Source organism: Mytilus trossulus, chromosome 5, assembly GCF_036588685.1.
Source record: "Mytilus trossulus isolate FHL-02 chromosome 5, PNRI_Mtr1.1.1.hap1, whole genome shotgun sequence".
In the NCBI taxonomy this organism is placed as follows: domain Eukaryota; kingdom Metazoa; phylum Mollusca; class Bivalvia; order Mytilida; family Mytilidae; genus Mytilus; species Mytilus trossulus.
The window spans coordinates 19,780,786-19,792,356 of NC_086377.1; positions in this window are offsets into that span (position 1 = coordinate 19,780,786).

Sequence of the window (11,571 nt, forward strand, 5' to 3'; positions counted from 1 at the left end):
TTATGCATGTATTTCAAATATTCTTGTTTGAGTTATCGTTATGAAGGTAAAAGTATCTGGAAAAGTACTATACAGACTAAAATTGATTTAATGTTAATCTATAATTGTTTTACACGTGTTCTAACAAGGAGTTTAAGTGCTTGTTATGAAGGTGCATTTTGGAAAGTACTTCAGAAACTAACATTGATTAAATGTTTACATAATAGCCAAATTCATTAGCGGTCAACTTCAACTTTGAGAGTTGAAACTTTTTTACATAATACTTTTAAATCTTGGAATCGTATATTAAAAGTTGGTACATATGACATTATATCAGCTTCAATCGACTGAGAACTGAGATGATAATACTTCTCCCCGGGGGACTTTTAGTTTATCGACAGCGGTAAACACCCAATTCTAATAAATTAAATGAACAATGCCTTTCGCCAAGTGGATTTAAACATCAAAATAATGCAATTCGTTTGTAACGATAATTTTCATTAAACGTTGACAAATATTTTGAAGGTGTCAATTACACGTTCTACCAGTCCGTAACGAAGAAAGCCACTTTTTTTAATTCCGATTCCATCGAAACGTTCATACTCGGCAACCTAAAGGGTAAGATAAATAAGATCTTATCACAGAATAGTCAAAAATCAACTAAGGTCAACATTAAAATCGAAGTCCCATCAATTTCTCGCAATACAGTGTTAATAAACCTAATAACAGGGCCGGAATATTGTTTGTCTTTTTATACTTTTTAGTCATGTCGTTGTCAGTTAGTTTTCTATCTTTGAGTTTTTTATGTTCTTTCGCCTCTATTTTAATTGCTGCCACTACAATCAACAGATCAAGACGTTAATTAATATAGAATACGGTACGGCCTCCAGTATCAAGGGAAAAACAGACCAATGAGTACGCTTAAATATTTTACCAAGCCAAAACGTGACATAATTTATACGACAAACCTAAAGCCTGGGCATTTGAAAAATGAACAAACAAAACTAATAGTATCCGTAAATTTAAAAAAAAAACAAATATATAAATTAAGTTAATTGTTTCGATTGTTAAAACTTTCTAAGCCAAAGATGACCTTAGATGAATATGACTATTAACTCTTGGTCTATCTTTTTAAAATTACTTCTAAATTTTGTACTTATAGATAGATCACTTTTAGATGTTTTGATTTTACCAATTATGATAATAGTGCCATAGAGTGTTCCTGATTCATATAATATGTATGATGCATTAATTAGCACTAACTCGAACTGCATGGACCTGAGTGGTCTTTACTCCGGTACTGACATAATTTATAACATATTGTATGGTTATCATTAAGAAATTAAGAAATTGTAAGGAACACTTATTCACCTTGGATGTGTTTGGTTTTTTTTTTGTCTTTGTGCCCTTCTGTTCATATTGCTTCACATGTTTTTCAACTTATTTATACATGTCTTTCAAATATTCTTGTTTGAGTTTTCGTTATGTATGTAAAAGTATCTGGAAAAGTATTTTACAGACTAAAATTGATTTTATGTTAATCTATATTTGTTTTACACGTGTTCTAACAAGGAGTTTAAGTGCTTGTTATGGAGGTGCATTTTGGAAAGTACATTAGAGAAAAACATTAATAAATATTTACATAATAGACAAATTCATTAGCGGTCAACTTCAACTTTGAGAGTTGAAACCTTTTTTGCATAATACTTTTTAATCTTGGAATCGTATATTTAAAGTTAGTACATACATGTATGACATTATATCAGCTTCAATCGACGAAGAACTCAGATGAGAATACCTCTCCACTAGGAACTCTCAGCTTATCGACAGCGGTATAGACCAAATTCTAAAAATTAAATGAACACTGTCTTTTGCCAGGTGGATTCGAACATCAAACTAATGCAATTCGTTTGTAACGATAATTTTCATTAAACGTTGACAAATATGTTGAAGGGCTACATTTCACGTTCTACCAGTCCGTAACTAAGAAAGCTACCATTTTGAATTCCGATTCCATCAAAACGTTAATACTCGGCAACCTAAAGGGTAAGATAAATAAGATCTTATCACAGAATAGTCCAAAATCAACTAAGGTCAACTTTAACATCGAAGTTCCATTAATTGTTCGCCACACAGTTTTACTAAACCTAATATCAAGGCCGGAATGTTGTTTGTCTTTTTATTTATTTAGCCATGTAGTTATCAATTAGTTTTCTATCTTTGAGTTTTAAAGTTCTTTCGCCTCTATTTTAATTGCTGCCAATACAATCAACAGTTCAGGACGTTAATAAATATAGAATACGGTACGGCCTCCAGTATCAAGAAAAAAGCAGACCATATAGTACGCTTAAATATTTCGGCAAGCCAAAACGTGAAATATTTTATACGACAAATCTGAACCATGGGCATTTGTAAAATAAATAAACATACAAAACCAATAGTATCCGTAATTTGTTTTTAAAAATATATAAATTAAGTTAATTGTTTTGTTTGTTGCAACTTTCTAAGTCAAAGACGAATTTTATGATTTTACCAATTATGATAATAAAGCCATAGATGGTTTCTAGTGCATATAGTATTCATGATGCAATAATTAGCACTAAATCGTACTCCATGGTGTAATGACCGGAGTGGTCTTTACTCCGGTACTTACAAAATTTGTTACATATTGAATGTATATGCCCTTCTGTTCATATAGCTTTTTATTTTATTATGAATTATTTATACAATGTACATGTCTTTCAAATATTTCTTTTAGGGTTTCTATAAAGGTACATCTGGAAACGTTCTTCATACACCATAATTGATTAAATGTTATTTTCAGTTGTTTAACATATGTTTGAACAAGGAAGTACGTGTAGGGTTAATGACTTGATTTATATTTCAGTAGAACTGACCACGCATGTACTTTTAATGTCAAGCCACTTATCAATTGATTGTTGTATGTAGTATTTTTAATTTGTATTACATGAATTGTCTATGTATTTCGTCAGTATATAATGTACTTTGTGATATACTCATATATTGAGAGGGGACGTCACTAAAGTTGTATAACTTGTGTCAAATCCCTTTTGCCACTTTTCAAATAAAATATGTTTTAACTAAATTGATTGTGAATCATATATGTATACATACGTTTGTACAGACTCAATGCATTGTTTGAATTATTCATTATGGCAACATCGGTATGCCTAATTGATTTATGTATTTATACAATTGGACTTTCTTGAAATATATATAGGACTCTGAACCGGGATGGTAGTCCGAACCGCGATGGTCACGCTGAGATGCGATGGTTTGACGCTGAAGTGCGTTTTTTATCACGCCGAAGTCATTGTGACGCTATCTTGTTGATAGCTACGCCGAAGTGCGATGGTGATAACGCTGAAGTGCGATGGTCTACACAAACCTCATTTACGAAGCTTTTCTTGTCGATGTATCAGTAAATGTAAAACAAGAGACTGAAATGGGGAATCTGTCAAAGAGACAACAACTCGTCCAAAGAGTAAAAAAAAACCAAAGGCCACCAAAGGATGGGTCTTCAACACAGCGACAAAAAGCCCTCACCTTGAGACGTAATTTAGCTGTTCAATAAACTAAAAAGTGTACTAGTTCAGGGAAATCCTCGATAACGACATTTCAAACCAAAATAAGTGATGGGGTTTGTTTTTTTGTTTGTATTGATACAACTTTTTCACTCAAAATAGAAATTGGTTTGTTGTGTCCTTAATACCTAAAAAAACAACTTCATATAAACACGAAATCTATAAAGAAAAAAATATTAAGAACAATAAACAAACTGAAGAGATTATTGATAAAAAAGGGGAAACAATATAAAAAAAATAGAATGAAGAAAAGAAAAAAAAACGAATGTATAAACAGGTGTCGTATCTTAATGATTAATGATTTATCTTTTAACAACGATGAAAGGCCGGACCTCGGTTTTTTTAATAAAATAAGTTGAACATCATGAAATTGTACCTAGATAATTGCCTAATAATTGGCTCTTTAAAAACATAAAAGACCAACAAAGGCCAGAGAACCCTGACTTTGCACGGGCGCAAAAATGCGACGGATTTAAACATGATTAGTGAAAAATCAACTCCGTTTCCCTATACCTATACCCTATTGCCAATGTAGAATAAACAAATTATTATGTTGTACTGTTATACCACTGTCCCATGTTAGGGGAGGGTTGGGATCCCGCCAACATGTTTAACCCCGCCACATAATTAAATTATGTGCCTGTCCCAAGTCAGGGTCTTTAATTCAGTGGTTGTCGTTTGTGTATGTGTTACATATCTGTTTTAGTTTAAAAAAAATGACATAAATAAGGCCGTTAGTTTTCTCTTTTGAATTTACATTGTCTTATCGGGGCCTTTTATAGCTGACTATGCGGCATGGGCTTTGTTCATTGTTAAAGGCCGTACGGTGACACATATTTGTTAATGTTTGTGTCATTTTGGTCTTTTGTGGATAGTTGTCTCACTGGCAATCATACCACATCTTCTTTTTTTATACAAACAAAAAACATTAATACACACAGTAAAACTCAGTTTAAAAGAAGTAAGTGTCCGATGTCAGAATAGGTAAAAAAAATTAACTAATTGTATACGCAAAATGACAATGATAAACTAAATAAAAAAGACTACTAGCAGTTACTTGATACGGGTCTTATCAAATTTTAATACTACGCGAAAGTGGGAATTATTTTTTGTGTTGATAGTGGAAATCTACAAAAGTGTATGTTTAACGTACGATGGTGAGTGACATTCTCTCAATACATTAGGGTCTGCAGACAAATTAACGTTTACTAGTAGTCCTAGATAAAATGATAATCTAGAATTATGTCTCCATGTAGGAAATCGAAGAGTACGAGCTCTCATTTAGTAAACAACTGAATTGAGGACAGTCATAGACAATTATGATTGTAGATTAAAAAAATTATATAAAGAAATCTACTTATAATGATAAGTGAACGTCTGAAGAAAGAAGGATTAACTAGCGATCATGCGTCAAATAGACCATCGCACTTCAGCGTACAGACCATCGCACTTCGGCGAAGACCATCGCACTTCAGCGTGACCATCGCACTTCAGCGTCCTCATCGCTCCTCCGAGTCCTACATATATACCTTAAGTTTATAACTCACGTCTATAATTTGCAAAAAGCAACATGAATTTCAACTTTTGTTTCACCAAATGAAACTATCACAAACACAATGTATGGGATTGTAAACCAGGATCCTATTGTCACGTTGTTATAGTTTGTTGATTTGGTTCATCAGTGATTCTCGTATAGATTTGGTCGTTGGATTTCATGGTTTTTTTTGTTACACCCAAGTCATGTTGGGCCAATTATTACTTGTTGCTCAATGTGAGCCAAGGTTCCATGTTAGATTTTTTTAATTCACTGATATCAATTTTTTATTGCATTCAACAATACCTGTCTTAGAACCTTAAATATTATTTCATATAATAAAATACTGAAGTAATTAATGTCCTGAGACGCCTGTTAGTCCAAATTGAACACAATTGTTCTGCCAAATTGTGTTGAGGGCTATTGGAGAATTGTCACCAAGAATATTCTTACCAAATAGCACGCTGATCTCCTCATCTGTTAATGGTTGGGCCCTTTTGAGGTTTGTTGCCCTTGCCTATTTGTTTTAATAGTCTTTGCTTTTCCGTCAATATTTCTCTGATAAGGGGGAAACTTTCATCATTGTCATCTCTTATGATAGAGTGACCATGTGACGCCTGAGTTTTCTCTTGACACTACTTATGAAGCCACGGATATTGGACGGTTCATACTCTCGGACATCTTTTTTTTCGTACAGTCAGAACAAAGTAAGAAAGAAAAGAGTCAAGCTCAGCAACTGGAATTGTCTATTGCTAGGTAATAAAATGATTTAATTTCAGTGTTTTTGTTTTGTTGTTTTTCAAGAAAGTTTTGTACACCATTTATCAAGATATATAACTTTTTCGTCAAACTGTTTATCTTCAAGTTCCATGTATTGTGTCTTAAACAGGATGAACAGTTGCAATACATGTATACGGCTCCATTTGTTAAAAAGTCCTGGTCACTGAGGAGAGTGTACTCAACAACTGCATGATAGATACTTAATGTATATAATGTTTGTTCTTTTGTGTTATTTTTGTATGATGTATTGTGTTCATTTATATATGCCTTCAACCCCATTGGGGTATAACTGTGCATTTATTCAATAAACATTTATTATGTATTTGTAGTGTCAGTGGTGTGTGTACCAAGGGGGTAGCAGGCAATATTTCAGTACATTCCTTGATCATCCAGCATATCTATCTGGATGAGGATATATTCTATATCTTCCTCAATATTTGAAGTAACATATTGTTCATCTTCTAAAATATTTTATGGAGACCACAAGAGATTGAAATTTGCGACTTCGTACGACAAGTTTCGAGAAATTTTAGGGGGAGGTTATAAGGCATTGGTATATGTTGGTTTTTCAAGAATCAGTTGAAATTGTCAAAATTTCGAAAAACAAATAATATTTTATAATTGGTTTAAGTAAACAAAGCTAGCGAATCTATTATTATTTTATTATTATTTTTATAATTTAACACTGACGGTTTATCGACAGTTTAACGATTGTTGACACAATTACCAAGGAAGTGACGTGACATTGTTGAAACAAAGTAGTTTCGGTTAGTAGGCGTGGATAATAGGTCAGTCGAGGTCATTGAAGCTTAAAGCTCACGTTTATACGTATAGCTTTATCTGTAAAGTAAAATTGCTGATTGCAGTATTAAGCTTTATTTTCTCAATCCAGCACTGAATAAAATATGACCATTAATCAAGGAGTTCATCGTCATCTTACTACTACGTGCTTATTAACCTCTTCTTGCAGTTAAAATCCATTACTGTTAAACATTTAGCGTACACCAGAGGATAATTCCGATCATTTGTCACAGATAAAATCAAGCTGGGTTGGCTAAAGATCGGTTTAAATGTACAAGTTAAGGCGAAAGTAGTTAACCAATTAGAAAATCATTTTGAAATACACAAATTAAGATAAAGAGCAATACTTGAAGGTATCCTATAAACCTAAAAAAGAGCCATGTATGATGTGTCGTCAACCTAAATGTCTCCTGTTTTGAATTCATAACCTACAATGGAGATAAATGCATCAACTCTCCGGAACAAGATAGTTGTACACAGTTTTTTCATCTTCGTTATTTTATAGTCATGAATTACACCTATTGTTTTCCATGTTTTCGGTAAATTGTCGCAAATGCAAAATAGTCCGAAGCAGGCTTTGCATACGCGAAAGTTGGCCTTTGACATTTTGAATTTGGCCATTTTTATATAAGGAACAAAGAAGTGCAAATTTTCGTTAGTGTACAACATGAAAGACCAGACAGTGGAGCCAAACTCGATTCAGTGATGAGCCGATGTTTTCTCTTTTAAGATTTGATAGATGAATGAATGCTTTGCCCTGGCATGAACACAGGTCGTAGAATTATTAAATTTTGAAGAGTCACAACGTACGGCAGCAACATCATTAAACAGCAGAACACATAAACATGTTATTTAAACATGAAAAACGTTTGACAGTTATGAAATAATGGCTACATGGGGCAAACAATCCTGTAGGGTTTTCCACTCATCAATTGGTTGGTAATGTTTGGTTTTGTCAAATTTTAAAGCTTACCACCTGTTGAATTTACATTCGAAAATTGTCTTTTTGTGATACTTGTTTATTAAACATTTCCCATCCCAAACTACATTAATATATATTTTCCTGATCGTCAAGAAGCCAGATCAAAACGACCCATGCAAACATCTTAAGAACGTCGCAAGATTCTGGTGTCACTAATTGTTACAAACTCAAAGACGTAAGCCAAAATAAAAATAATGCATGTTGTTCAAATGGCTTTTTACAATAAATTTTTAAGGTTGATTTTTTTTCCTAAGAAAGGTTTTTTTTTCAAAGATGTTAAGCTTCAGTATTTGAAAACAAATTAAAAATAAAAAGTGACTTGATTTTTTACATACATTTAAATTATAAAGGCAATCTATTTCTTTTTTATGGATCAACTATTCACTGCAAATGCACTCACTTTTGCACTCCAGAATTTTAAGGCGAGAGAACTACGGCATATATAGCGTGGCAGTTCTGCACAGATATATGCAAGGGAATTAGCGGGAACAATAATTATAGCTAGTTTTTTTTCTCTCTATTTATTTGTTCCTTAGCGGATCCGACTATTATAGTCCGGAAAACACTTCAGTTCCGCGAGGACAATCTCTTTCCCCACCCCTTCTCTATGAATCGGTAGAGCTTTAACATAAAACATTAATTTTAAAGTGTTCTTATTAAGCAACAAAATAACATAGCCGTATTTCAAATTGTCTGTGAAAACCACAATAATGACAATAAGACTTTATATTTCATTAAATAACGTCAAAATCGTATGTGGGGACATTGTGTCGGACATTTTTGTTTTATCTGATATCTCGTATATTAGGATTGATTTATGTGAATTTAATATCAGAATCGAGATAATTTTTTGCACTTTTATCCATTATAATTTGTTTATGTAGAGAATGGCATTTTATTAGATGAACATCATGAACAAATGAACAAATGAACAAAACAGAAAGCGTAACCCTACGTTTAATTTGGTTTGAAGGGGACAAAATATTGGACAATGCTATTCAACTCGAATTAAAATAATTTGTTTTAAAATTTTCAGATTATTGCATGAGGCGAAAGTGTTTTTTTTTTTACAAAATATTAGTAAAGAATTATTTACTTTCGACATGGGGATTACTCTGGAATTACTTTTTTTGGGGACAATTTAAAAAAATACTGCTATCTTTCGTGCATGGGACACATAATTTGTATCATCTTGAACCCTTTTTTTCATATTTCCGTCTTTTCGAATGAAATAAATCGACATTACGTCATTGTTCAATTATGAATTGCTTGTTCTAGACAAACTTTTATATCGTTTGGTAAAAAAATGTATGTTTTCTACGGTATTCAGAATTTCAAAAAAAAAAGTGTAACGCGGGACAAGGAAATCATATTGCAAAATAAAGGTTTTGTGAAGTTTTAATTAATGTAAATGGTCTGTTACATATACAAAATTGCCATAATCTAAAAGAATAGTTTAACAGCTTTAAAATGATAAAAAAACATTTTTAAAAAATAATAAGATGAATGTGTCTTGTCCATGATTTCACCAAAGTAACACCAGTAGCGTGCGACGTTTCTAAGGATGAACATGATAGACGCGTCCGTCAAAACAAATCCGTATCTTAGTTTTAAATTAATAGTAAATGAAATTAAAAAAATAAAGAGTTCGGGCGCTAATTTTCGAGATATAAGCCATTGCAAATTTGGCGGGAAATAATTCTTCATCAAACATATAACATTGACACATATTTCTTTCAAATTTCGAATACCTGGCAAAAAAAATTAAAACAACAAGACGGAACATCCTTATGAAAAGGGAAGTTGTTCAAAGATATGACTTTTTTGTGTAATTGTTACTAGAATAAACCGTTGTCAAAACAAGACAGATAGTTATTGACATGAAACGGGCGATTATTGATATTTTAATTGAGATTGAATCCTAAAAAAAGTATGTTTTTCATTTAAAAAAATGGTAATACAGATATATCATTAAATATTTAACTCTAAAAACCCAACGTTATGTCTACCTGTCATTACAATTTATAAATGGTAATTGTGTTTTTCTCCTCCATTTTTTGGTAAACATTCACAATGAACTTTAATGTGCGTATGGTAATGCGTTTACTTTTCTACATTGGCTAGAGGTATACGGGAAGGTTACGATCTCATAAACCTGTTTACCCCCGCCACGTTTATGTGCCTGTCCCAAGTCAGGAGCTTCTGGCCTTTGTTAGTCTTGTATTATTTGAAATTTTAGTGCCTTGTGTAAAATTTGGAGTTTTGGCGCTCATACCCGCTGAACTAGTATATATTTGTTATGGGGCCAGATGACCTCGGGTGCGGGAATTTCTCGCTACATTGAAGACCTGTTATTGATCTTCTGCTGTTGTTTTTTGTCTATGGTCGGATTGTTGTCTCTTTGACACATTCCCCATTTACATTCTCAATTTTACATATAAGCATTTATCTCTCATATTCTAAATCAGTACAAAAGTATAAAATGTCAATTCTGAATTGTAGTCATAATAATGTGTGTACATGTACACATTTGTTCTTTTCAAAAATGTAATGGTTAATATATATATATATATATATATATATATTGCAAAAAACATATCATCATATTCGCAGTTTAAGATAAAATTCTCAAGCATATAAACATATTTCAATTCAAAATTTAATTTTTGTCAAATTATTATTTTCTTAGTTATATCGACTATTAAAATACATGAAATCTAATTTCATTGCAACAACCCCTAAATGTTGAAAGTGTTGACTTGGACATTTGACAAATGTTCACTTATGGTTCGTCAGATTGCTATTGTAATGTTTGTGATATTTTGAGTAGGATACTGTAAATTCAGAAATTATTGCGTGCATTTATTTTTGCGATTTTGTCAATTTACACTTGAATACGATTTAATTTTTATGATTTTGAGAAAAGTCATGCTTAATTTAGTCAAAATGCGAGTTTTAATTATTGCGTTTTCAACTCAGTCGCATTATTCGCAATAATAAAAACCTCGCAATAATTTCTGAATTTACAGTATACATATGCAGCACCGTCCTAGTCAATTTTTGAATGTTAAAACCGACACCTAATGTTGTACAGAAAAAAACACAAACCACACGTTTATAATAAGATTGGCTAGTTCTTATGACCTATTGTAAATATAAACTTATAAAACACACACTTATTCCAACAGAGGGGTATCACAATTGGAAACCCTTAGGAGCACATGAGATCAGCCCGGCTTTTAGTGGGGTTAGTTTTGCTCTGTTTTTATCTTTCTATGTTTTTTTAATGTACAATTGTTTGCATTAGTTTCGTTTTTCGTGGTTTTTATTAGTTTGCAATAGTGTTTTAAGTAAGGTTTTGCTAAACGGTGTGCTCGATATGTGCTTAGAACTGATACCGGAAACAGAGGACACAAAGAAGATCACAGAAATGAAAATAAAATAAAATATACGGAATGTATGAGTAAAAATGTTGACAGATATGAATACACTTTTAAGAGTTATATTGAAGACTGAACCTAATTAAAATATTAATAAAAAAGAAAGTGTATGCAGCATGTACAAATATAAAGAAGATTTAGAAAGAGTATGGGCCTAATATGTTATCCTCAAATTATTGCCAACTGCTGTTGATTTTATACACACGATTTAACAAGATGAAACGTATGCAAACGGCGATGATAACAAAACGGCTGGATTAATTCATTGAATTGTTTGTACAAAAGGACTTCAATTAGCCATTTGTTATATTTATGTTTTTAAATTATGTTCACCTGTTTTACAGTAAAAACAACATTTTGAGCTTTGAATTCCACCAATCTAGAAGTGATTTAAAAACAATTCAAGAGAACAAACATAGAATACCCCATATACAAAGAAAAAGATAAAAC